At 38.8% G+C, this 27,832-nt stretch overlaps 1 protein-coding gene across 3 annotated transcripts in view; it reads left to right on the top strand.

The window, feature by feature from the left end:
* Positions 1–5,413: 5,413 nt before the first annotated feature.
* LOC127979501 (glutamate receptor ionotropic, kainate 5) overlaps positions 5,414–27,832 on the top strand; it is an 84,811-nt gene continuing 62,392 nt past the window's right edge. For 2 of the 3 annotated variants that reach the window (XM_052585010.1, XM_052585008.1), the window contains exons 1-3: positions 5,783–5,919; positions 6,027–6,065; positions 8,619–10,121. The gene's annotated coding sequence lies outside the window, so the exon portion shown is untranslated. Of the gene's footprint in view, positions 5,724–5,782; positions 5,920–6,026; positions 6,066–8,618; positions 10,122–27,832 lie in introns of those variants that run through there. The other variant, XM_052585009.1, reaches the window with a different exon arrangement.

The raw sequence follows: 27,832 nt of genomic DNA, 5'->3' as shown, positions 1-27,832 counted from the left end.
TGCAATCTTGGACCTATTTTCACTTGAAAAAGCTTCCAATGAAATGGTGGTTCCAGTGATCTTTGGTTTTCACATCTCCACCGCCTTCTTCAATCCAACCAAAAATATTCAATGAGATTTAAATCTGAAGACTACAGGCCACTCGAGAACATTCTACAACCCATCCCTGAACCAATCTTCATTAGTTTTGGATGTAAACATTGGGATGATTGTCCGGCAGGAATTTCCACTGACCTAGCTTCAATTTCTGCACCAAATGCTTGACAATGGCCTGATTCTTCAAAGGATCCATGATGTCCTTCATACAGTCATGATTTCCACTTCCTGCAACAGCAAAACACCTCATAACACAACTGGTTCTTCTCTGTTTGACCATGGGGATGGTGTTCTGCTCAAAATCCTTGCCTTTTTAGACCAGACATATCACTGCTCCATGGGTCCAAAAAGTCCCAGTTTGGTCACATCACTCCATAAAACATTCATCCAGAACTCCACAGGTATATCCAAATGAATTTCAGCATGTTTTAAGTTTTCTTGGCCAAAAGTACCATTGAGCAAGATTCCCCAACATGAGGGCCCTACTTGCCTTGTGTTCTTCTTATCTGCATTAAAAAGATTTTTCCTTCTTTCATCAGGTCATTTTGAAATTCTTTGGCAGTACATAGCAAGTTTTTCTTAGCTTCTCAGATCGAACATTTTATGATATTGTGCTTTTTCTGCAACACCCTCAGGTTTTCTGGTTCAACACATTTGAAGCTAAGGAATAAGGCTGCCTGCTGCGTTTCCAGGCATTTTTAGTGTTTTGGAAATCTTCATGTAGCCTTAGATTTTCTAAAGTGATAAAATTACAGTATTTCCTCTCTATAGCTTTTGTGAGAGCTCTGTTGACTTTACCATATTTGCAACTCAACTTTCGCAAATACATGTTTATATACCAGCTTAAGCTAATTCTGTTTCTAATAGCATTTCTAATGGCTTAATTTTGTTCGCTACTATACAAATATGTAACTTAAAAACAGCAATGTTTACTTGGGTTGAATAATTATGAGATTATGAAAAGTTGACCAAACGGCATCTTTCAGCTCAACTGCACAGCACTTTCTTCTCGGCATTGGTGGATTTTTTGTTGTTGGTTTCCCACACAGCTTATCACTGAACAAAATAGACTGTGTGACGCTGGACGATTACAGAGGTTGCTTTCCATTCAGATGTGAATGTATTGATTTTTGAAATACATAAAATATATTATGTTAATCACATATAATGTGAATCACTTTTGTATCACCTGTGTGCCATATTCCCAATTCCTAATTCATTTAGTTCCATGTTCTATGCCTGTCATTTTCTCAGATAAATGCTAAAGCTATTGCTAGTTTATATAAGAGGTTATTTAATAGAAAACACTTGCTCACTTGATACAGGTAGTACAAATCGCCAGAAGGGCAACTCGCACCTTTCTAATGTAATATTCTGGGGTCAATAATAGTTTGTGAATTCAGTTAACCTTTCATCTCAGTGGCCCTGTTGGCATTTTCGTTTTCTGTGCTTCCGCGCTCCATGTTCCCTCCCTCATTTCTGCTGCTTTAATCTCAGGTGAAAACACTGCCATGCATTACATACATCAATAAGCTCCTGCTGCGAGATCTCATTTCCTGCTGTCACCTGTGCGGACCAATGTCCCAGCGAGAGCTGACTCTACCAGAACAGAATGGATAGCTCATGCTCATGCTAATGATAATAAATCATGTGCGCTGTCCAATCAAAACACACTTTTGCTTCTGTTTGGGGTGCGTTCAATGTCTCTTCTACGGGAGGAACATGTACGGGAATGATTGTTTTACAGAAAGAGAGGGAAAATGAGACCGACGAGGGACTCACAATAACCAATTCCCTACAGGGCATCACTCTGAGCTGGAGCAGAGCGAGAGAGAAAACTGTGAGTGTAAATGCATGTGATTGAATGAGACAGTACATGAGAGACTCCTGCAGTGATGAGCTTAAAGCCTCAACCTTGCATGTTCAAATATGTGCAAACACTCTTTTACGTACAATTATGTTTTAAAATGAGCCATATTTTATTAAATATTATATAAATTAAATTTTATAGCACAATATACAATATTTATGAATCTTGTTGGATGAGGCATATTTATACCTTTTATAATAGCTGATATATACGTACACTTGTGTCAGCTGAATTGTACATGGATGTTGCTTCAGACTATTAACACTTAGAATTCACTTGACATTGTGACTGACATACTCCTTAGTCGTGGTAAATTCACTGTAACACACACCGTCTCATGGTTTATTACTTCAGTATTGATGTATGTGCATGTGTTATATGTGCATACATCCATGAAAAGCTGCTATGTACATTGATGTCTTCCAGATATTGTGTGTGACTGACATGATTTTCAGGGTAAAGCGCAGTCAAACTAGACTTCGCACTCCACTGAATTGCCACATGAAGAAAAGTGGAGTAGATGGTACTGTAAATTGTATTATTATTATTTGGGATTTATTGTTTACTATAAACCGAAGCCCTCGAGTATGACATCACATCTGGCTTGTTGTGTGAATAAATTCCTCGGCTTAAGGCTGAAAACACTATGTAATTTAGGGATAAAAGTCACTATCACAAAATAAACCTCAACAGAGCATTCGAGAACATGTACCTGATCATAATATCGCGCATAATACTCTAGGATTTTTTTTTTTTTTATCGTGCAAGGATGGTTAGGTGCCAGATATTTGATCTGTCATTTGTTTAAATCAATATTTTTCAATTAGACTTTAATTTACAGTGCATGTACTGTACATATTGTGTACTTACTTGAGAAAGTACTGGGTAGTATAAAGCAACACATGGCATAAGGTAAAGTCCAGGATTAGTACCTAGTTATTACCCAGTTATTGTAAATGCAATAATTGTCACACCACAGAACTGTCTTGTTGTGTTTTCATTCCCCATGTGCTCATTGTGACCTTAATTTCTCCTCGTGTCTGATTATGTCATTCTGTTCACCAGAGTTCTATTAATTATTATCATTTGTGTTTGTACTTTGTACTTTGTTCGGTATTATTATTCCCTAAGAAGCTTATGTTGGATGTTACCTCTCTTGGATTACCTGTTCTCCTGTCGATTTGAAATAAACCACTGTTTGATTGTATCTTCTTCATCTTGGACTTATGTTCATCCAGCCTGTTCAGTGACAGAATACCGAACCACAAAAACTATTTTAGCAGCGTCTTCGCCTCGTTTTGTTTGCTGTCTTTGACCGTTTTTATTTTTTTGTATGGATGAACCTGCCATCCTCGTCCTCCAGGGGAATCGCTCTCTTGAGGACCACACTAAAGACTTTGTGCTCCTTGCTAACCTCACACACTACCTGGACAACTGCCTCTGCTCGCTCTATCGAGCTGGACCTAACACCATCACACGAGCGCAGTTGTCTGGGGATGGTCCTCAAGAGGTCATCGTCACCTTCATCGAGTGAGTGCTGGTGTCCTGCAAGTAACATCTGACCGTGGACATCTCCAACAACAACACAAGCCCCACTCAGGACCAAGAGCCCAGTCAAGGACCAGCCTGTGGTGCAGAGCAGCCCGAGCCCACCACAGATGGAGAGCCCAGAACCTGTTGTGGTCATTGAGCCATCACCATCAGGTGCGACAGAGATGACGATTGCCCTGGAGGCTAGGACCCAAGTGTCTGACCAGGTGTGAGAGCCGACAGCTCAAGCAACAATGCATACAGCTGTGGAGATTGCTGGGCAATGGGAAAGCCCTGCCCACAGTGCCACCACTGGGGGTGAACACAAACTGGACCTGGGAGATTTAATAGACTTGCAGTCAGAGATAACCAACCTTCAGTTTTCACCCGACCAGTTTACTTGGGAAAATATATCACCCAACCTCCCTCGCCCGCCTCCTCTCATTGACCTGTTCCCTTCCTCAACACCCTTCCCATCAGCCTCTCTGCTCATCATCTGTGGTGTGGGCTCACCGCTGGTCTGCCTGTCTCCAGCTCCACTGGTGTTGTGTCTGGAGGATCCCTTGAAAGGGACTCGGTCTTGAGACCCATTGGTTCCACTATGGTTTCCAGCTCCCTCGTCTCCACCGTAGCCCATCAGTCCACCAACTCCACTGTGCTCCCTCATCCCTCCCTTGTCCCTGCCCCCTGGAGTCATCAGCCCTTCATTCTGCCCCCTAAATGGCTCCTCCCTCTGTCATCACCTCCCTGGACTCTGTCGTTCATCCTCCTCCTGGTCATCCGTTCACCTCCTGATCCTCTTTCTGCCAGCCCTTTGCCATCCACTGTCACCATCCCACATCCACTCCTTTGTCCTCCTCCTAATTCCCCCTCCATCCCACACTTTTTCCTCTGCATTGCGAGGTCGCTGTCACACCACAGAACTGTCTTGTTGTGTTTTCATTCCCGATGTGCTCATTGTGACCTTAATTTCTCCTCGTGTCTGATTATATCATTCTGTTCACCTGAGTTCTATTACTTATCCTCATTTGTGTTTGTACTTAAGCTCTAGTTTGTTTTCTTTGCCTTTGTTCTGTATTATTTGTCCCTTGAAGTTTATGATGGATGTTACCTCTCTTGGATTACCTGTTCTCCTGTGGATTTGGAATAAACTTCTGTTTGATTGTATCTTCTTCGTTGTGCATTTTTTCTTTTGAACTATTCATTAATGAATCCTAAAAAAATCACACCTTTTATCAATATTGATAATAATAGAAAATCAGCATATTAGAATGATTTCTGAAGGATCATGTGACACTGAAGCCTGGAGTAATAATGCGGAAAATGTATCTTTGCATCACCGAAATAGATCCATTAAAAAAATATATTCTAATAGAAAAGTTATTTTAAATTGTAATAATGTCACAATATTACAGTTTTTACTATATTTTTGATTAAATAATTAAGCCTTTGTGAGCATTAGAAACCTTTACATTTTTTTTTTTTTTAAATTAACCGTTAATTTGACATTATTATGTGAGCAAAAAGTCATTCAAAAGACACGAGACTACTAATGTACAACATTGTTTGCCTGGAACAACAGACAGTTTCATATCATATAGTTATAATCATAACTATATTATTATAGTTTCAGTAGTTTATTTTGCTTTCTGTAATGGTTTAAACTTTTTTTAAATCACTTGTATAGTAACTTCTAAATGTCTTAATCCATCGTTTCTACAAGGAATTGTAGAGTACTGTACATGGAAATCATCCTTGTCATGGGGTATGTGTGTTTTAATGGTGGATAAAGCTCAGGAGACCAGTGTGACTGTGATGAATGTACATTTCAATGTTTATTTTACAGTATTTGTGGGAGCGAGAGAGACAGGGAGAGAGAGAGAGATGTGCTTCTGATTGGACTGGAGGCAGTGCTGAAGAGGCACTGAAACACAACGAGAGAGTGAGAGAGAGAACGAGAGGGCACGAATGCAGTTTACACATTAGCCCAGCTGCCAGAAATTACAGCAAGCTCAATTCTGCTGGACTGGAACAGGGGGGGCGTGAAATGGAAGGATGGCAAGGACGCAGAAAATGAAGAGGACCCACCATTGCATTCTCTTGGGAAATGATCTGTGGTGAATAACCAGAAACCGCAGAAGAGGCTGAGAGAGAGAGAGAGAGAGAGAGAGAGAGAGGGGAAGAACAGGGGGAAGGAGGAGGAGGGGAGAGCCTAGCGTCCTCTGAGGTAGTGCCTGTGGAGCCGGTTCATGCCGCTGTGTGCATGTGTGTGTGAGTGCATGAATGCTGACATGTTGATTTATAGCCCCACGTGTAATTCTCTAAGACTCCGATTAGCAAGTCATTTTGCATGTGTGCATATGACCGGGACTGATGCAGCGAGCCGCTCAGACACTTGAGCTCCTCTTATATCTCCATCTGATGTTCGTCCTTTTCTCTCTTGCTCTTTTTTCTTTGTGTATGTGTTTAGAATATCAGTTCTTTTGGAATTCTGTTGAGGTTTAATTGTTTGTCTTTCTCTCTCTGCCAGGGCAGTAGACTAACAGCATCGCAAGTAAAGTGTGTACGGGTAAGTGTCTTGCTTTTCTTGTTTGCTCTTCTTCATTCCCCTTTTTCATGCATGATGCACTATGAGTTGACTACAATCATACACCCCCCCCACCCCCGAATTCCCTTGATCTGTTGTCCATCAGCCATTTTATCCCTTCTCATCGTCTCCTCCTACTCTTTCTTTCTATCTATCTTTCATTCTTTCTCTCATCTGTCACGGTCCCCCCACTCCGCTCCCCCCACTAGCCCCCTTCTGTCCATCCCTCAACAGCCATTAACAACTGTCTGTGTCACGGGAGCGCTCAACCTAAACCAATGCGCTCAGGTCAAACACATCTTTCACACGTGCTTCGCACAAACACACACGCAGTACTCGTATATCGTCATGGCCGTATATGCGTCTGCTGATGAACTCTGCTTGTATTTCATGGGTGAGGCAATGAGCATGCAGATTGATGGTGATTGTGACAGCTTACCCACGATGCTGTGCTTGTGCTGTCTATGCTATGAGAGTGTGAAGGTTATTTAACTTTAGCACCTGGGAGGAAGGGGAAGCATATAATCAAATTTATAAAACGCTCATTTTGGATACAGCAGCTTTTATATGGCATACGAACTTGTTGCAAATAAATCTCCCAATGAGTTCTCTTCAGTATCTCTTGTTTCTCTTAGAGAGTGATGTCACTTAATGGAGACCAAATGGAGAGACCTCTAAGATGTTAATTTGTTGTCTCAAGTTTCACCAAAATGCCAATGTTCGCAATCAAGAGCCAGGGATCTCAGGGTTAACCCAAATTCTCATCAAATACTAATTCTGTTTATAATAAATTAATAGCTCTGTATTCTTACTGTATTTCAAGTGTTGTCTTATTTGGTTTTCCTAGACACCAAGACCTCCATTAAGACTTCTGAGCGATGAAAGAGCAAACGCTGAGCAATAAACTTCCTGTCAGTTGCTAGTCAACCGTAGTATGAGGATCTCCCACCTCTTGACAACTCAGATATAAGGACAACATTTCCTAAACAATTGCAAAAGATAACAAAAGTATAAAGCAGCGATGATGAGTAAGGCGATATACTGGAAACCGACTTATCGCCTGCATGACGTGATTCATAAATTTCCGTGAAATAGAGTTGCGTGATATTACGGAGTGAAATACTGTTGTTGTCTCTACCTCTGTGTAACTGAGATGATGCGAGGCATCGGATTTATCAGGGAAATCTTCAGAGTTGTAAATCCTTTTCAGAGCCGCTATCTCAGACAGAGAGGGGCTGGAATAGAGGATGACAAAGCAGACCGAATTATGTTTCACTGTGCCAAGCGCGAGAAGTGCAAAAGAAAAACGAAACTCGTTTTCAACCTCTCACCTTCACTTGGTTTCTTGGCACGTTGCTCTGACTCGCTCGCGGAAGCATTAGATCACAGAGAGAAAAGTACAGAATGTGATCTTGGCGCCCTTTGCTGAAGTCTTTGTTAATATGTGTGCCGAAGGTACGGAGTTTGATGTCTGCTAGGGCTCAGACCTATTGATTTAACATGACTGCTTCTAAAATGGTGTAATAAGGCTTTGAGTAGGCAAAAATGGATTGGTTCGGCTTCATACACAATCAGATAGTACTAAGAAGTGCCTTGATTTACCTGTGACATGGCATGTTTTTCAAGGATAAATGCACTGATGTGCGTTTGAAGGGAATGTTTTCCCTGGAGAGACACATTTTGATTGTTTTCTTATGTAAAACACATTGGCACAGCTGTCGCACAGAAACCAGGACAACAAATCCCAAAATCAGATCAAATGTGTCCAAATATTTATAAAAGTAATACATTATGTTAGCCAAACAAACCCAAATCATTGCCTGTAAATACCTAATTAGATTTGTTTGAACGAGTCAAAACAAATCAAATTTGATTTGAGAGCCAAAGCATTATGTATTTTAATGGCTAAATGTGTTTACACTCGATTCTCATTCCATGCTGTAAAAAGCATCAGCTTGTGAGCGTTCATGTTTAAAAGCACAGTAGATTGGTAGATTGGCAGATTTAGAAACATGGCAACCACTTGACCGGCTTCCCCTCTCTCTTTATTCCAGCTCCTGCTAACAGGCTTACATAACATTCAAGCATGCAAGGAGCCAGTGTTTCGCTAATATTTATCAGAGAACATTTTCCATACGGTCCCTCGTAACACCACTTCACTCGCAGCGATTGTTCTCTGTTTAAAGCATTTGCATTGGCTTCTCACTTCATGTGAAGGACAATCGACTGTAATTACTTTTTATATAGAGAGAATTGTGCTTGAAGCTCGTATATATGGAATAAGAGGCAAGACTGTATTGAAAGAGAAGTTCAAGGACAGAGGTACACAGAAAAGATGGGAACGCTTGAAGGAAGGGAGAATGTCAGTGCAAGGACATCATAGAGTAAGAGGTGTGGACGATGCGACTGCACTCATAAAATGAGCAAGTAATGGAAAAAGACCATTTCGGGCCACTCTAGATCCCTGGCATTACATCATTATGTCTTTTCCTGCTTTAATTATATGTTCCTAATTGTCTGTTCCTCCGGCTCCAGGCTGTTTCCTGCTCCGTAAAGGCCCATTTCTCCACCCTTGGTGCATCTTACCGCTCCTGCCTGCTGACAGCAAGTTCTTCTTCCATACATCCCCAGACGCTCTCAGAATGCACCTACTTTCCTGCAAGCAGAAACACGGTGACAGGAGCACAGAGACTTGAGGATATCTGGCATTAAAAAGGAAGTAGGACTGAAAAGAAGGAACAAATCCTTGATTGGGATTTTTTTAATGAAATCACTTGACGTTTACTACTCTGAATCCATCCAGCGTTTTAAGTTGGAACGGAACCCTGAGGGGCTAAAGGAATAAGTGTCATCCAATCAAACGAAGATCCTTTGATTTCATATCGCACAGAGAGGATCCTAAGCGATACCATTCAACGGGAGATAATTGAACTTCCTGCCTGACAGGCAGCTGAAAATGGAGAACTAGAAGTTCAAGTGGTTTTTCTGGGGGATATGTTCAAGCACCCCACCACTCAGAATCAGATTGCAGGCCAGTTCTGATGGCCATCTTCTAGCGATCTGTGGCATTTGGTGTTGTTTTTTTCTCACTTTTTCTGATAAGGGAAAGACCTACTTTGGAATTATTTTGTATCTCAAATTTTAGACTAACATTCAACAGTTTTACGGTGTAGGTCTAGAAAGAAAAACAAAGAAAGAGAGATCAGATGGTGGCATGCTTTGGATTGACAATTCCGTTCTCCTCCAATCTGGGTAAAAAAGGAAAAATGTTTTAAATGCTTTAGTTTTGCTATTCAGATTCAGGTAAATTGAAAGTCAGTAGGAGAACAAGACCAAAGAAAGCGAAAATTGGAGGGAGGGGGCCAGATGCCACAGATCGTCGCAAACTCCTACCTTTTTAAAAGTTAAGCTTCTTTTTCCATTTTCATCTTCTTTTCATCTTGAAAATTAGATTTTTTTGTTCTTTCAGATGACCCTTAAGACTGTAAGGGAGACCGTAACACATTGCAGTGACTGAGATAGGGTGGGGAAAAGGAGGGAGAAGCTTTCCCCCCGTATCTGAAACAGAATGTTCTGTTGGCTTCTCATTTTTGCAGTTTTAGGTATTTATCTTGTCACTCCATTCTCAAACTCCATTTTTATCCCCCTCTCCGTGCCTCTGGGAGAGCAAAGGACAGAATTGAGTTATTTTATCCCTGCTGGAATTTTTTTTATTTGCCTTCCCGACTGATTTTTCTTCTGTACTCCTGTTTACCCCAGACAAAATGCTGTTGGATCTCAAGTCAAAATCAGGAACCTGATAGCATTTGGCAAAAGATTCCACAAGGAGAGCCAGGCAACAAGAACAAGAGACGGAAACCTAACCTCCGATCTTAAAAAAAGCGTGAGATCTGCTTTCCCCCTCCCCGTTTCAGAGGTGTCCTCCGATATTCCTTCCTCTTTTCCCCCGGAATCTGTCAGCATTCCCGACGGGACGCAGCCAGCTTGTATCCGTGCCAATCCTTTGATATTAGCTCCCGGTGTCGTCTGCTTCATTCTGTGAGTAGATCGCGCTCTCTCTGTCTGTGTGAGTGTGTGCAGTCATGTGTGCGTGTGTGTATTTGACTTTGGCTCCATATGGTGTTCAATCCCCTGTGTAGCTGTGCTTATCTATCGTCTGTTTACAGTATGTGTGTAAGTCTGGGTGGGTGTTTAACTTGGATGTGTACGGCTACGCGAACGTAAAAATGAGTCAAGGTTAATGGCATGGGCTTCTTTGCTGGGCTACTCATGCAAATAGTACATAGCTTGTTTTCCGTAATGGACAAATATATGTTCTGCTGCAGATGCAGTGTGTTTGTAGAGGCACGTTTGTCGTGTGCATGCACCTTTTAGGCTATAGGGTGACACCAGACTATGATTAGTTCCTGGAGGTTGTGCTCTAATGAATGCAAATTGATGGAATGTATTTTTCGTAAAACAAGCTCAATGGAGTGGCATATTTATTCTCTGTACTAATGCATGTTTGAAGTTTATCTGACAATAGCTATTCGTAATAAATGTGACTGACAATGCTGTTGCACCGAGACATTATTGTGTTTTTTTTTTCCTGCTTTGCCCCCCAGATTGAACAGCTGTGGTCTCTGTCTCTTGTCTCAGCCTTATTCCCCATCACTTGCTCAATCAGTGTCTGGACCTCACTTGGGGCCGGCCAATAATTGAAAAGCTATATTGATATTCTGCTCGGGGGAGACAGAAGGGAATAAATTCACTTTTATTTACAGTAACAAAAAGTACTTGTGAAACATGTTAGGTTTGAGCATCTTTTCTGGTTAATTGTTTCAATGCTGTTAGCTGGACTTGAGAATAACCAGAAGGTTTTTTGCTTTGCTGTGGGCTGACCATGTCTTGTTGTTTGGCTGCTGGTAATAAGCTTTGGGGAGATGAAAAATGATCCTGACAGGGCAACAATATGGATAAAACTGGGAATTTTGCGTGGTAGGCCACAGTTCAAGGAGGATGTACATCTCAAATGACAATTGAATTGAACTGAAAAAATGTTGCAATAGTGCTGATGTGGAGGTGTATCTGTTTTAGGCCAGAGATGTGATTCATTTACCACCTACATTGTTCTTAATAGTTTAAAAATGCAGTTTTGCTCCTATAAGAAATATATAGTTTAGGATTTCCATGATGGAAAAGCTTCGTAAATGTATTTATTCTCATGTGCTTCCTGTGGAATGACACCTGTTGGTTTGCTGCCTCCTGTTGAAAGTGTGTGGTTGCTAAAGTTATTGGTAATCTCAGAGTCAGAGTGGGCTCTTTCCAAAAATGCGGTGTTCCTATCTGTAGTCCTGGCACTGCACAGGTCAGCTGCTGCCATTCCGGTCAACATCTGTTGCGCTCTTGATCACAGCAGGTCCAGGCTATATTGCTTGCAAATTGCATGTTGATATTTTGCTCTAAGGGAACTCTTGTAGGAAACTCTTCATGCAAAAGAAGATCTAGAGATTGCAGTATACGTGCATAATAAAGAACACAATATGTGTCATAACATCTGCTCAGACAGGTTTTGAATCTGTGGTTTTCTGCGTAAAGTAACGTGTCTTGTTCTATTGATAGAATTATAATATTTCCACAATATCTAAAGGACTGCAGCTGCAATGTATTTTGGTAAATGGTTGGCAGAAAAGGTGAAAACCTTAAAACAGACTTGTTATCTATACTTAACTATGTTTAGTTATTCAGTAGAATGGTTAATGGTTTATCGGTTGTTGCCCACATATTCTTATATCTTGATAACTAACTAGCTGATGTATATCAGGGTTTCCACACATTTGACCAATTAATTCCCATTACATTTACTTTTTAAAGTAATTCCAATAATTTTATACAGATCCTTAACAGCTGCTTAAAGCACTAAAGTTTAAGTAGAAAATAATGGTTTACAATAGGAATGTATTATAATGTTTCTGCATTTTGTCCTAGTTTTCCATTTTTATAATTTATTATTATTGTACATACTTTTTCAGGCATGGAAATCATATTTAAACGGTTTTATACTTACAGATTTCAGTGATATTTCTAGTCATGTGTGATTCATATATCAAGTTAGAAACAAATGCTTCACTTTAATTTTTCTTTGTTTTGATTTTTCCTTCAGTTTTTTTATTATTGTTATTTTATATCACTGACTTTTTAATAGGCTAGGATTTTTTCTTCTTTTTACTCATGCCTGTGGCATACAAACCGCTACCAATAGACATACTGGATGAATAAATCTTTCATCTGTAGCTTTGTGGCTCTTCTGGTCAGATATTCTGGGTTTTGTTGGAATAGCGAATCTCAGTCAACAGTGTTCAATTGAGCGAGACACCTTGTTTTTTTTTCTGTCGCCCGTCCTCTTCCCATCTTTCATATTCTCCATTTGCCTTTGCAGCCACCATTTCTTTATTCTTCAAGTCTCTTTCTAAGTCTAGCTTTTTCTTCCAGTCCATGTAGAATTCAGAGGTCAGAAATCCACATATCCTTGCTGTGGTCACAGACTGCCACGGAGAGATGAGAGGGAGGACCAGAGCTTGAGAGCTAATCCATCACCGCAGTCAGTGCCAGGTCCCCTTGCGTGTGTATGAATGAGAAGGAAAGCACACAGACACCGTATAAAACAATGCTGTCCAAATACTAAAGTCCTGCTTTAATAAGCTTTGCCTGCACCTCCTGGATTTCTTACAATGGCGATTATAATGTCACATAGAAAAGTCAGTTCTATAGTTTTTCCTCACTTTTCCATCAGCCTTTGGAGAGTTCACCCACTAATGGAAATTCTTTATTTACACACACTCGTGTCATTCAAAACCCGTTCGAAAAAGACTTTTTTGCAGAGGACAAAAGAGCTGCACTATAACGTACTATAAAAGCATACAGTGACCACGAGCTTTCAAGCTACAAAAAGGAAAAAAATGTACCATGAAGGCACCATCAAAGTAGTCCATTTGACTCATGCTGCTTATTCCAAGTGTCCATGAGCATTCCAGTATGGCACTTCAAGTTTGTTATCTATGACACCAAATGCCATTGGTTCTTGTCTGGCTGCTCATGATGTGCCAGGTATGAATATGTGGACTAGCAAATGAATTTTGAGAGTTATGGCAGAGAAGACAACCAAAGCTCCAAATGGTGTTTATTGAGGAGTACAGTTGAAATACTTGTATACTCCGCTGTTTAAGATTACTTGGTTTTCATATTCAAGTACTGTACTTGTATTTAGGATGCAGCTTATCTAGTGAAAGTAGAAACAGTTCTACCAATCAGTTGCTAAAACCAGCCAGTGTCCAAAAACCGGAAAAAATGTTTTTTAGTTTATTATGCTTTCAAACAACTGCTTTTATCGCTGCTGAACAAATTTAATATTACAGAATTTTCATAACTTTTCAATGGTTTAAAATTTTTTTTTTTTGTTTAGAATAAATGTATTTCTTTTAAATATAAATATATACTTGAAATACATTTCAACCTATAGAATTCAGTTATGAAAATATTGATAGTTTAAAAATATATCAGCAGCTATAAACTTGTGGTTTAAGAATAATCCAAAAAAAAAAATATATACTTTGGTTGCTTTTCACTTGCTTTACCTGTTTTACATGTAGATGGATTTTGAAAATCAAAGACCATATCATCAATTTCACTCACGTCGCAAGATGCATTGTTTTTGGAAATGATGTATTATGATAATTTCTTCCAGTACTCGATAATGTAATCTCTACAAATGAGTCAAATACATTTTGTATGTATAAAAACAAATATAGTTCTGAAACCACATCCTGACTTTAGGTGTACAAAAGTGATTTGGTAGATATCAAAGTACATAATTAATAATTAATCCTGCTCTGCAGGAACTACATACTGTTGAACAATGAAATCCGCTTTAGTGCTAATAACCAGACTTTAACCACAAATGAAGAGTTATTCTACTTACTAAAGAAAATATGGGAGGAATGCAGTCACTTAAAGGTAGTTTGCAGTAGATACAGTAATGTTTAAATGGAAGCTATTATGTTCTTTTCATGGCAGTGAATTGCTTGTGACATAATATACTGCACCCTTCCTTTTGTAGCATTTCTATATGTAGCATTTGAAACTTTTATTAAGTGATATGTTTGTTTGCCAAGGAGACTTGAGAAGACTCTCAAATACTAAGGGCTTTGAATACAATGTTAGTGTGATCTGACCTTACAGCTCTCTGTACATCCTCTTATAATGTACATCTTTTATACCTTCTGCCTAATTCACCTGCAGGTTGAGTTACCAGTTGTCCACAACCAAAAGGTCTAGTCTCAGTTGCTTACAAGTGACAGATTAAAAAAATATTATTGATTAAAAAAGGCACTTCTATAGATTTTCTCCTGAACTTGTCAGGTCTTAGTCTTCATATCTATATTTAGGCACGTGCATGAATCTCCACCGCTACCGAGCCTTCACTTTTCCTCAAATAGCTCAGAGCTACAATAGCATGAATCTTGTTCTTGGCAGTTTTTGGTCCAGTGAATGTACATGTATTTTTCTAGATGACAGACACTAGGGGCCATCTCATTCACCGTGAGGCGAGCTGACTCCTGGCTTTAATTACACCAGCAGATCTCAAGGCTAAGGGCAGCCAATCACAGGTTCATCAAAACTGGCCTTGGAGCGCAATTCATCTCCATGTGTGGAAAGCAGATGGGGGGAGAAACGTAAAGGCCTTTTGGGATGAGCAGCACAAAAAATCAATATGTGCTGTCTAATGTATACACGAGCAGGGAGACCATCCCTACCTACCCAGAGGCTTACGTTTTAGATCAAAGGACCTAAAGAGACTAATCTTTGCTTCTGCTGGTAGATGGGGATGAGCAAAACAAGAGGGAAAGGGTTTAAAGCAGTTTACCATATGGATTAACATTGCACTTCCATTAAGGCCTGTTTCAAGCTAACAATTAGATATTTTATGTTAAGAAATTATGTTACAACTGTGCAAAATTTTATATTGTTAACAACTGAATAGTTGCCTATTATAATTAATATGGAAGCACTGTGTAATTACACCAGTTTTAGACTGATCAGATTTATTAGGAGGCATTTATATAAGGACTGCGAACAAATGGAAAAATATGCAGGGTCTCTCGCGAGGCAGTTTAAAAAAGTGGTAGCACTTTATTTTACAGTCCTGTTCCCCATGTACATACTATGTACTTAGTTATTTTAATTACTATAATATGTAATAACTAGGTACTAACCCTGAACTTCCCCTAAACCTAACCCTACCCCATGTAGTTACCTTGTATTACCAGAACTTTCTTAGATAAATACACTGTAAGTACACTATAAGTACATGTAAGTACACGTACTGTAAAATAAAGTGCAACCAAAATAGTTTGACTATTTTATTAATTTACTATTTTTATTATTTGATTATATTAAAGATGCAGGGTGCTCAAGAAACCACGTCCGTCTGAACGAGCAATGAGAAAGTTTTAATGTGCACAGCTAAAAACCACAAAGTCGTCATGCTAATTAAAACACCACTGCTGTCAAAGCTAAAAAAACATATAAGATATAAATATCTCAGCAAAAGATTCATTTCATATTTACAGCATCCTTCAGGTAATTATGCTTCTGCATTGATGTTTGGTATTCGGCTGCATAAACATGCTGTGAAATGAAGTTTAGCGTAGAATCTAAACAACTGGCCTATAAATTGCCTAATGGAAATAATTTGCTGTTAAGACCAGTAGGGAATCTCATCCTATTATAAGACTGTTAGGATATTAGCCTGCTGTAACATATACAATTCCAGCCGTCTAAGCATGTTCAGTGGACAATGTCATCATCGCTCCACCACAGAGTAAAGAAGCTCATTATACAACACCATGATGCTTCATTTCACATCTATCAGCAATTTTCCAGTGTAAATGAATGCCTTCGGTGGAGGACACGCACAGTATTGCCAGTCTTAGATCGTTATAAAGTAAACCATGTGTGCAGTTCTTTTCTCATATTACGTTCCTGTGAAATAAGTTTAATTAACCTTCTGCATGCATAACATAATTGAAGTTTCTCCTCATTATAAACCCATATCTATAGGCTGCGTCCATTAGAGGGCCTTTAGTACGCAGATATATCAAGAGTGCCTGCTGTTATCCAGCACAGATGCACAGATACAGAGGGATTGGCTTCTCCCCAGTGACACCAGAGTAATTTGGGACGCAGACCTGAGTCCTTCTGGACGGTAATCCCCAGGGCCCCATCTCTTCTTCCGTCTCAGCCACCGAGGGTTCCCCTTGAGTTTTCGTACAATTTGAAAAATTTAACAGGGATTGCTAGTTAATCTTTTGTTTCATATTTTCTCATCTCCAGCTTTAGACTCATAAAGTAGAGCGTGCTCTGACAGCCCGCGGCACGCAGCTCTAATCTGGGGAGGTTATTCCAAGGATGCGAATATCCCAGTGGCCGCAGACCTCTTTAAGCCAGGGCCTGTTGGAGCCATGATGGCACCCAATCAAAACGCATCGATCTGCTGTCAGCTTGAGGTATGTGTTGGAGAATAAGTAGAAGCACAGGCCTGGGCGCAGATTTAGCTTTACTTCAGACTCAAGGAAGACATGATTGAAGACCGGAAAACCCTGTTCTCAGGTCAGGGGAAAAAGGGCAGATTTCAGCAAGAGACTTTAAGTGCCTCCTCTCTTAACTTTATAGACTATCTACTGTACGACAACAATGGTACTCTATAAAGCTAGTATATTAAGTATGATTACATATAGATGAGCTGTTTCTTTTTTTTTTTTTTTGCAACTCTTACGTGAAATCAAAATGTCAGCATACAACCGACAGTTCTTTCATGTAATTTGACTCTTTAAGAGCTCCGTCTGCACTGTAGAAACGGTACACTGTGACATCTCTTTGAATATGATCTCTTTGTTCAACAATGTTTTTTATAGCTTAAATCACTGTCTTCATTTGTCCAACAGTCTTCTTCTATAATTTTGCTGACTATTAGGGGTGGAACGGTACACAGATTTCACGGTTCGGTGTATATATAATAGTTTAGCATTCAGATACGTTACGCACGTCCTGATATTGCTGAGTTAGATGTGTTCCTAGGCCAACATATTTTGTTGACCCTGGAACAACATTTTACTCAAAAAATGTATTCTTGACCATATCTCTACACCTAAACCTAACCTTAACCATGAGTGATCCTTAAAATAAGAGGAAATGATAGATGAATGACACTGATGTACAAGCAACAAACAGTGATTGTAAGCGTAAACTTCACAAAATCTATAAACTGGTTCTTCAAATCTGATTGGTTAATCATAATGTTGTTCCAGGGACAACAAAGATGTTGTCCCAGGAACATGTCTCACTTGGTAAAATCAGGTTCTGCGATACGTTACATCACAAATATGGAAATATTATGGAATATTTGGATTTGTGTCAAATGAGAGAGGTAGGAAACACGAGCACAAAGCTCCATTTGGCAAACAGTTGAGTGCACAAGCCTTTAAAGTAAACTCCTTTGACAGTCTGTGAGAGACAGGTTCAGAGTCAGCACATGGTCAATGTCTAGTGGACTTTATATTAATATCAATTAATATGCTAATCTAATTAATATGCTGATTGGCTGCTTAAGAAACATTTCTTATTTTAAATGTTAAAAACCATTATGTTCTTGAAATTTTGTGGAAACTTCTGTCTTCTTCAGTGGAAAACTGTGTTTGGAGTAGGCAGTGCTTACAAAACTAAACCAGATTATTTTTTTACGACATTTGGTTTTTGAAAGTACATTTTTCCACCGCAGCAGACAAAACACTGTTCTGAAATACTCTGACAGTTCTGTCCAGCGTAGCAACAAGTGTAGTCCAATTCCTGAACCAATGTTTTTTTATGAGCTAATTAGTTTTCTGAATCAAAAACATAATATAACCCTACTTTTATAGACTGAGCGATTTTTATCTTAATGATTTTATTTTATTGCATTATGCTAAGGTCTGACACGACTACTTCATTTGGCAACAGACTGCTCAGAAATTCTCTTTCTTTGTTGCCCCACATATCTTTCTCTGAAGTACTTCTGTTAAGGAATCATTTAGAATCAGAATTATGATAATTCCAGTCCCTAAATATTAGTTTACCCTAGAGCTAGCATTTTTTAATGCCTTTAAGATTAAAGGAGCTAAATTTACTGATTTATTAATTTTCAGATCAGACTGATTCACCAGGTCACTGACAGTTGACATCAGTTTATGTTAAACAAGCACCAAACCTTGCTTGCCTAAGACAGCAATCTGGTTAATATGCATAAACAATTTAATACATTTACATTGCTGTGTAAATACTGTATGATTGGAATTGTTAATGAAGACAAAGTAATGCAACAGTTTAGTATGCATAAACAAGCCCCTTACATTAATGTGCTTCACAGTTCGCTCATTTGCTAAAGTAATTGATTTGGTTAATGATGATGCCTACCTCTAATAAGCCACTGACATTTCATACTTGCTCAGTGGTAGTTTTATATTCCCTGCACTCGGTTCACTTCTTACCTTTGAGCTTGGTTAAAAGTCTGCATATAAGTCATATTTCTCAGTGTAGCTGTTTCAGTCTAGCCTTAATGGTGTGATTACCTGCACAAAGACATGTTGAGACTGACAAATAGCACAGGAAAAAAAAATCAAGTGTTGCTTTGCATGGTGCTAAAATGCGTAGTTTTCTCTTAGTTATATCATTTATTTTGGCTAAAATTTGTTTGAAGCAAATGTACTAACTGTTACACGACTGCGTATCTGGCCAGAGCATCTGTGATGGTTTGGCAGGCATAGTGTGGTCTGCTAAATATAATCCAGTATCAGTCGAGCACATTTTTAAGTTATGTGCTGTGTGCAGAGTTAATTTTAAGTTTGTACAATTTCATTCTGTAGTATGTGATTATGAAATAACCCAGTAAAATAGTAATTTGAAGAGTTTGTGTAAACACACAAGAGTAAAGCAGTCATGTAGAATGGATTGACTGGAGATCTGTTGGGACAAAGGTACTGTAAGGCTCCCATGGGCGCTTCAGGCTACAACACAAGACATTTTTATAGCTACAAGTTGTCTTACTCTACTAGTATGGTATAGTATTTTCCTTATGTGCTGTTGTCTGCAACGTTTTGCCAGTTTCAAAGCGTATTTACTGGTGTGGGTGGTAGAAACTGTGTGAAGAGACATGGCCAGTTGGCTCAGTGGGTTTCAGATTGGTTGGTACGTAATAAGGCACATCTTGGGACATCTTGAGATTTTTTTTTTTTTGCATACGGTTGGACGGTTCTTTGAAGTGCTCCGTGTTGGAGCCTCATACATAAACATGAGCAATGTTTGCTTTTGGCATAGAAGCAGCTTGCTTGTGGAAGTGGTGTACATCACTGTTTTGGGGCTAAAACAAGATTTGGCACTAAAGATTGCTGTATTGTTTTCAGTATGAACAAAATCAATGAGGAGGTTATTCCAATTATTATTCTGTTGTCAGAGCGAGTCAGTTAAGTCCATTTTGCACTGTTTCCAGTTCAGAGGCCACTGTCAGAGGCATTGCTTTCAAAACTTGTACACAAAATCCTGTCACTTTGTCGTGCATGACTATTAGCAGCACACACTGCCCAAGATAAATCTATTTTATTATTTTGCATCTGCCACACATCGTTGATCAATCAGAGCTAATTTTATGGCACTGAAAACAGCCAAGCTTGTTAGCAAACGCTTCTCCCACTGCTCTGATATTTTAACTTTATTGCAAATAACATAATACTTTGTATGTACAGTAAATGTTGTGTGAGATACCGTCTATATCTGCACTTAGTGTGAACAAGATTCTATTTGTTTTTATATTGTGCTAACAATGTTTACCAGTAAGAAAATAATACTATTTAATTCAGCAAAGATGCATGGAATTGATCAAAAGTTACAGTAAAGACTTTACCCAAATGTTTCTTGAGCAGCAAATAAGCATATTAGTGTGATTTCTAAAGGATCGTTTGACACTGAAGACTGGAGTAATGATGCTGAAAATCCAGCTTTGCATCACATGAATAAATTAGCGTTAAGTATATTACAATAGAAAACAGATATTTTGTACTGTATTAATACTTAATATTATGGTTGCACTATATTTTTATTAAATAGATGAAGCTTGGTTGAGCATAAGAGATGTGTTGACCCCAGACTTTGGAAAGGTAGTGTGTAGGTAGTCTGACATGTTGTTTTTATGTGGTCAAGAACAGCATTGATAGATTATTTCCCTTCAGTATATCTGTGCATTAATCATTTAGGCCAGTTTCTGATTAATGTAATTTTATTTCATTAGCTGTCACTTGCATGCAACACAGAATGCAATATTTACAGTAATAACCTCAATCAGAAATGCAATATGTGTTCATAGCGGGCAACATTACACTTGCACTGATGTGTGTACAATCAGATTTCAATAATAGACTCTTTCTCATTGAATATTCTGTTCATATTCATGCAAAACTTGTCCAGATACACAGTGTGTTGATCATTATTTTGAGAAATCAAGCATAGGAATGTAAAATGCCTTTTAATCAATGAATCATTTTCTACAAGCTAGGCTGAAGAGAGCTCCATCATCAGACTTTAGTCGACTGAGATCAGATCTTTACGAGATAATCTCATCTGCTTCACATGATCTCAACTCATCCATGTGATAATCAGATCAATGAGCATATGTAGTGGCTGTTCTGCATTGATTCTGTTCAGTTGAGGAGCTTTTAGTGGTCTTTACTAACTCTGATGACTTGAGTGGTTTATTGCACCGCCAAAAGCAGAGTCAAGTCACACCCCCATGGTCTCTAATATCTCCTATAATGAAACGCTGACCTCACCTCGAATCCTAGGGATCAAGTGTCTTGAATTTAGTTTCTCTCAAGTGAAGAATCTCTGTTAAAAGTTTTTTTTTTTTTTTCTTCAGTAAAGATTTTAAAGCGTAGTGAGTTATGATGCTCTGCTGACGTTCTGGTGGATTGGATCAATATGAGTGGCAAAGCTGGGATCTAGCCATTGGTTACCCTTCATTTATTGCCGTTACAAGGGAAACTAAAAAAGCTCCGGTATTGTGATCCTATGCGAGTCTTAATCCAGACTTTGATCACATTAAAAGTGTGCCAAAGCTCTCTAACCTCTCCTAACACCAGTAGAAATGGGCTGTGAGGGTATGAGCAGGAACACTGCAGGCCTTATCCATCACATATGTGCTCATGCTGCTTGTCACATCTGTTATGCATGTACTGTACCGTGCATACATTAATTTGAGTACAACAGAGGTAGACTGGAGCTTAAATAATGCATCACATTTGAGGCAATATTTTTCATCGAGGGCCAAAAAAAAAAAGAAGCTTTTCAATCATAATTAAGCTTGACTTGAGGTTTTGTACAAGGCGATCAGCTCATAAGTCGGCTGTTAACACTGTGGAGGCGTCAAATGTCAGTCATTGTTCTCCTCGCATTCAGACTTTGCAAGAAAATGAAATGCCAACTGCAATGCATTTAACTACATATTGTGACATTTTATGTGAAAGTGAACGGAATGTTTAGCATGAAATTATGTAGGCTGGTTCTTGACTTCTGTTATAATATCTGTATTTTTGTTCTAGTAGAAGGGTGGCATTTAATTCTTTCAAAAAAATAAAAAGTAATATATAACTTTGGTTCTTTATATTAGCTACTATTGTGTGGTAACCGTTATATATTATATACATTTTGAAGTGGCATCAGTTATTCAGCTATAAAAGTGTTGCCATGGGGGGAAACTAAACTAGTTGCAGGAACCAGTAGTGGAGAGAATTGTGTGAGATGCTGTACAGTCTACAATGGCAAGAATTCATTATCCACACAATACTGTCTGTCACACACTGTTTTTGAATTATTTCTTTACATGCTGTGTACTATATCCAATTCCCAGTATAATCTGCCATGGCCTGCAGAAAAAAGAAAGAAAGAAAAAAAAATGCTTTTGTTTCGAAGCATGGTTCAAATCTCCAAATGTTCAAAAGTTTCAAAATGCTGTCAAGATAAAAACCCTGAGAGTGGAGATGCAGGATGTGACCGGTTGTCCGTAGACAGTTTTTCCTCCTTTTGTCTCTTTATTTTGTGAGCTAGATATCTCTTGGCAGTTCTACCAGATTAATTGGTTGTGACATGACAAGCCACACTGAGACTCAATTTTTAAGACAAGGCGAACATTATGAATACTCTAAAGCCTTAGATCTGATCTGAGGATTTGCACGTGGCAGAGCAGTTTTGAGAAGCTGTGATTCACCAGAATGACGTGTTTGTCATCACCTTTGTGTTCTGTTTACAATAAAAATACAACTATAAATACAGTTCCTAAAGAAAACATGAGTGGTGCTTGCCTTTGAAAAATTTGCTGCAATGTGAATGATTGCCAGAGTGTTGCTATGCCTGTTACCAGGGTGTTATGTTTTCTGCTGGTTGCTAGGGTGTTTTAGTTGATAGGGTCTTTTAAGTGGTTGATGGGGGTGTTTTCTAAGTGGTTGATGGGGGTGTTTTAGGTGGTTGTTAAGATGTCCAAGGTGGTTGATGGGGTGTTTTGGGTGGTTGTTAACATGTGCAAGGTGGTTGATGGGGTGTTTTAGGTGGTTGTTAAGATGTCCAAGGTGGTTGATGGGGTGATTTGGGTGGTTGTTAAGATGTCCAAGTTGGTTGATGGGGTGTTTTGGGTGGTTGTTAAGATGTCCAATGTTGTTGATGGGGTGTTTTAAGTGGTTGGTGGGGTGTTTTGGGTGGTTGTCAACATGTGCAAGGTGGTTGATGGGGTGTTTTGGGTGGTTGTTAACATGTGCAAGGTGGTTGATGGGGTGTTTTAAGTGGTTGATGGGGTGTTTTGGGTGGTTGTTAACATGTGCAAGGTGGTTGATGGGGTGTTTTAGGTAGTTGTTAAGATGTCCAAGGTGGTTGATGGGGTGATTTGGGTGGTTGTTAAGATTTCCAAGGTGGTTCATGGGGTGTTTTGGGTGGTTGTCAACATGTGCAAGGTGGTTGATGGGGTGTTTTGGGTGGTTGTTAACATGTGCAAGGTGGTTGATGGGGTGTTTTAAGTGGTTGATGGGGTGTTTTGGGTGGTTGTTAACATGTGCAAGGTGGTTGATGGGGTGTTTTAGGTGGTTGTTAAGATGTCCAAGGTGGTTGATGGGGTGTTTTGGGTGGTTGTTAAGATGTCCAAGTTGGTTGATGGGGTGATTTGGGTGGTTGTTAAGATTTCCAAGGTGGTTGATGGGGTGTTTTGGGTGGTTGTTAAGATGTCCAATGTTGTTGATGGGGTGTTTTAAGTGGTTGGTGGGGTGTTTTGGGTGGTTGTCAACATGTGCAAGGTGGTTGATGGGGTGTTTTAAGTGGTTGATGGGGTGTTTTGGGTGGTTGTTAACGTGCAAGGTGGTTGATGGGGTGTTTTAGGTGGTTGTTAAGATGTCCAAGGTGGTTGATGGGGTGTTTTCTAAGTGGTTGGTGGGGTGTTTTTGGTGGTTGTTAAGATGTCCAAGGTGGTTGATAGGGTGTTTTAGGTGGTTGTTAGGATGTCCAGTGTGGTTAATAGGGTGTTTTAGGTGGTTGATGGGGTGTTTTAAGTGATTGGTGGGGTGATTTGGGTGGTTGTTAAGATTTCCAGTGTGGTTGATGGGGTGTTTTGGGTGGTTGTTAAGATGTACAAGGTTGTTGATGGGGTGTTTTGGGTGTTTGTTAACATGTGCAAGGTGGTTGATGGGGTGATTTGGGTGGTTGTTAAGATGTCCAAGGTTGTTGATGGGGTGTTTTAAGTGGTTGGTGGGGTGTTTTGGGTGGTTGTCAACATGTGCAAGGTGGTTGATGGGGTGTTTTCTAAGTGGTTGGTGGGGTGTTTTTGGTGGTTGTTAGGATGTCCAGTGTGGTTGATAGGGTGTTTTAAATGGTTGATGGGGTGTTTTAGGTGGTTGATAGGTTGTTTTGGGTGGTTGTTAAGATGTCCAAGGTGGTTGATATGTTGTGTTAAGTGGTTGATGGGGTGTTTTGAGTGTTTGTTAAGATGTCCAGGGTGGTTGATAGGGTGTGTTAAGCGTTGATAGAGTGGTTTACGTAGTTGTTAAGATGTCCAGGGTGGTTGATAGGGTGTTTTAAGTGGTTGATAGGATGTTCTGGGTGGTTGCTTTTGTGTTTTTACTAGTTAATTCTTAGAATGATTTGTTGGTGTAGAAGTAATTTTAGATCATTGTGGGTTAGGGATGTTCTTGTTCTGGATCGTACTGTAAGTACAACCCTATAAGTTTCAGAAATCAAAACTTTCTTTTACGTCTAAAAAAAGCTTATACTAAATTCAAGATGCCAAAACGACCCATTTTGGAATTTGTCACATTATGGTGTCATAGTGCAACTAAGGACCTGCAGAAGAAGATAAACGCCTACTTCTATTTGTGCATGTAGTAAATAACAAGAGAGGCAAACACCAATTTTCTTAGCAGCTGAAAGATGGCTCTGAGACATTTGTTCACTTCCTTTTACCTAAGATTTGTTTTTAAACAAGACAAAATTCAGTTCAGGATATTGAAACCAAAAGACAATGACGTGTCAACTAAATAGGATATGACAGTAATGTCGCAAAACACAAGTTTGAGTTACAGTGTTTTTATCATTTGTCATTATTGTTTTGTCTCTTACTGATAGTTTGATATATACTGAGAAGAATCAGAATCTGTTTTTCGGGTAGCTTTGCAGGTAGGAATCAGAATCAGAATCATTCCTTTCAAAACAGAGCAATGTCTCCAAGAAACTTCAAGAAACCACCTGCAAAGCTACAGTACTGTGCAAAGTTTTAGGCAATTGTGTAAAAATGCTGTAAAGTGAGGATGCTGTCAAAAAGTGTCATAATGTCATAAACTGATATTTACTACTGACACACTACAGCAAAAGATAGACATAACTGACTTAAAAACATTTTTTGTTGGTGAAAATACTAGTGGCCTAAGACTTTTGCACAGCAGTGTGTGTGTATATATATATAATTTTTTATGTAAAAATCTTGTGAGCATTGCAAATGGACCTCATTTTAGTTTTTACAATCCCTAACTCCAAGTATTAATAAAAACGTTGGTGATGCTTGCACCAATGTTTAAAAAAAGAGTAATGTATTTTTAAAGTTAAACAAACTAATCTGGCCAATAAGAGAAAGTGTGATGAATGCAATCATTTTTTGATATTTTACTTCAAAAACATTTTTGTGGCCATCATCCCAGTCTTTACCAGCAGGAACAGCTTGGGGTTTGTTCCACACAAATGACTGACAGACTCAGTTCATTGGCAGACTGCATGTGTGTGTGTGTGTGTGTGTATGTGTGCACACGAGTCTAAAATGTGTCCGTTTTTGACAGAGCTGGTATGCAGCTTGTTGTCCTGGAGATATCTATTATAAGTGAGAGACGAGCTAAATTTGTTATCTTAATGATCAACACTGCAAGAGAGAGAGCGAGAGAGAGAGAGAAGAAATGAGATTGAGGGAGGGCGAGAGAACAGAAGAGAAGGATTAACGCTGTCTGAACCCTTTGGGGACAGAAAAAAAAAGAGAAGCCACATAAACGGATGTGAAAGAAAGAAATCAATGAGAGTAAACTATGAGAAAGTAACTGAATAGAGCAGTGCTGGGAGAACAGATGGGACCAAGTAAATAAGAACAAATATGTGCTTAAACAAGTTTTTGGAACTGTATTATTATTTTTTTGTGCTACCTATGCCGTAAAGTTGACTAAATTGGCTATATTTGAACAACATCTTTATTGTGTTGCATTCCCGCAGGCTTTTTCTTCTAACAGTAGATGCATGGGACAAACATCAGGTCTAATTTGCAGTAATGAGCAAGCTTATTTGGATTCCCAAGAATTGTTTGCTTAGCTGTGTCATTGCAGATGCTTGTTTGTTGTGCTAGTATCATGTAGATGTTGCTCATAACCGCCAGATTGGACAGGAAATGAAACATGCACACAGGGAGAAGGCCAGGAACTTCAGCTTGAAAGGACTGAGCATAAAAGTAAAAGCATCAGTTGCGCTAAACAACGTGGTTTCCTTTGATTAATGTGTCTAGTAACAGGCTGCTTCTCTCTTGCTGCAGTCAAAGAAAAAAAACAGCAAACATTTGACCCCCAGTGGCAAGGAGAGAAAAAAAAATGACTGTCATGTATGATCGATCCTCTATACAAAAAATGCCATGCTTTGAAACACTGACTACCAATTGATGCACTTAAGAAACAGAGGTCCTACACCAGACTGGGAGTATTTTTAACAACATAAACTCACATATAAACACATTCCTGGAGACTATTCAAAATCACACTGGTGTTAGATGTCACTGACACATTTCAGTATTTATTTACTCATTCAGTTTGTTTGTATTTCTTTGATATTATTTTTTACATTAATATTTTTGTATTTGTATTTATAATGTAATATAATTATTTATATTGTTTCAGAATTTTTATATATGTTACCCGTGCTGGCAAAAAGAGTCAGAATTTCCACATTCTCATTTAAATACCTTTAAAATTGTATATGTATTTATTAATTATTATTTTAAAATTGTATATGACTTGTTGGAATCTGAAAAAAAAAAAAATTCAATCATCTGAGTTGATTTTGAGTAAAATTGAGTTCGCTTTTTTTTTTAAATTCCAATGCAAAATCACCAAGCAAGGTTGGATATTTTCCTCCAGTTCTTTTCTTAATAATACTTACTATATTATTAATCACATTATAGATTTTTATTTTATCTTTGTTATTAAAAATAAGAACAAAGATACAAGTAAATGGTAGTTTATTCAAGAGCAGTAAGTGATTCGGTTTTTTTCTTTTCATGTTTGATTAACATTGAAACAGATCTATATTAATGCATGGATCTAATATAATGTTACATATCGCACATTTGGAGCATTAGGATCTCATGAAGAGGCCTTAATGAACTCATCTTTATGAAAAACTTCCACTTTTTTCCATTTCTTTTGCCTGTAGGCACATAGGCCTATATTATGTATGAAATTATATTTTACATTTTATATAAAATTACACACACACACACACACACACAATAATTTTGTCATTCAACTTCAACCTTCTTGTCAGTCAGCTATATTTAATTTATTTATTTGCTAACCAATTTTTTGATTTTGTTTTCAATCTTTTATTCTTCCATTAGTCACTCAATTGATTTGATTTTTTCATTTCATTCACTTTTCCTATCTTTTTAAATCTATTCACTTCTGCAGTAATTTGACTGATATTTTGTTCACTTGTTGATTACTGCAACGTTCACTTGTTATTTTGCACCCTATAGTTCACTTATATATTTACATCTCATACTCTGTCACGCTCTTTCGTCCCTTTCACTGCATTCTGTTTCCTCTTTTACCCCCCCCCCCCACTCTCTCTCTCTTACTCTCTCACCCTCTCTCTCTCTCTCTCTCTCTGACTGCTGCCGTGGCAACAGCAGACCAGAAGCTCGAGAGATGAGATTGGTGTCAGGGCTTGGCAGCTGTGTGTGTGTGTGTGTGTGTGAAAGGGAAGGGTGCAGCTGGATTGTGGCAAATGTGTTTATTGGTGTGTGTGTATGCGTGTATGTACCCAGCGTACTTTAATACATTTTGACCTTTCTCCTCCGTGTGCATGATTGTGTGTTTGTAAGTGAGCCTGTTGAACACTCTGCCTAACCCCAC

Source organism: Carassius gibelio, chromosome B19 (genome assembly GCF_023724105.1).
Source record: "Carassius gibelio isolate Cgi1373 ecotype wild population from Czech Republic chromosome B19, carGib1.2-hapl.c, whole genome shotgun sequence".
In the NCBI taxonomy this organism is placed as follows: domain Eukaryota; kingdom Metazoa; phylum Chordata; class Actinopteri; order Cypriniformes; family Cyprinidae; genus Carassius; species Carassius gibelio.
Note: the sequence above shows the minus strand (reverse complement) of the source record. Positions and strands in the feature narration are given on the sequence as shown.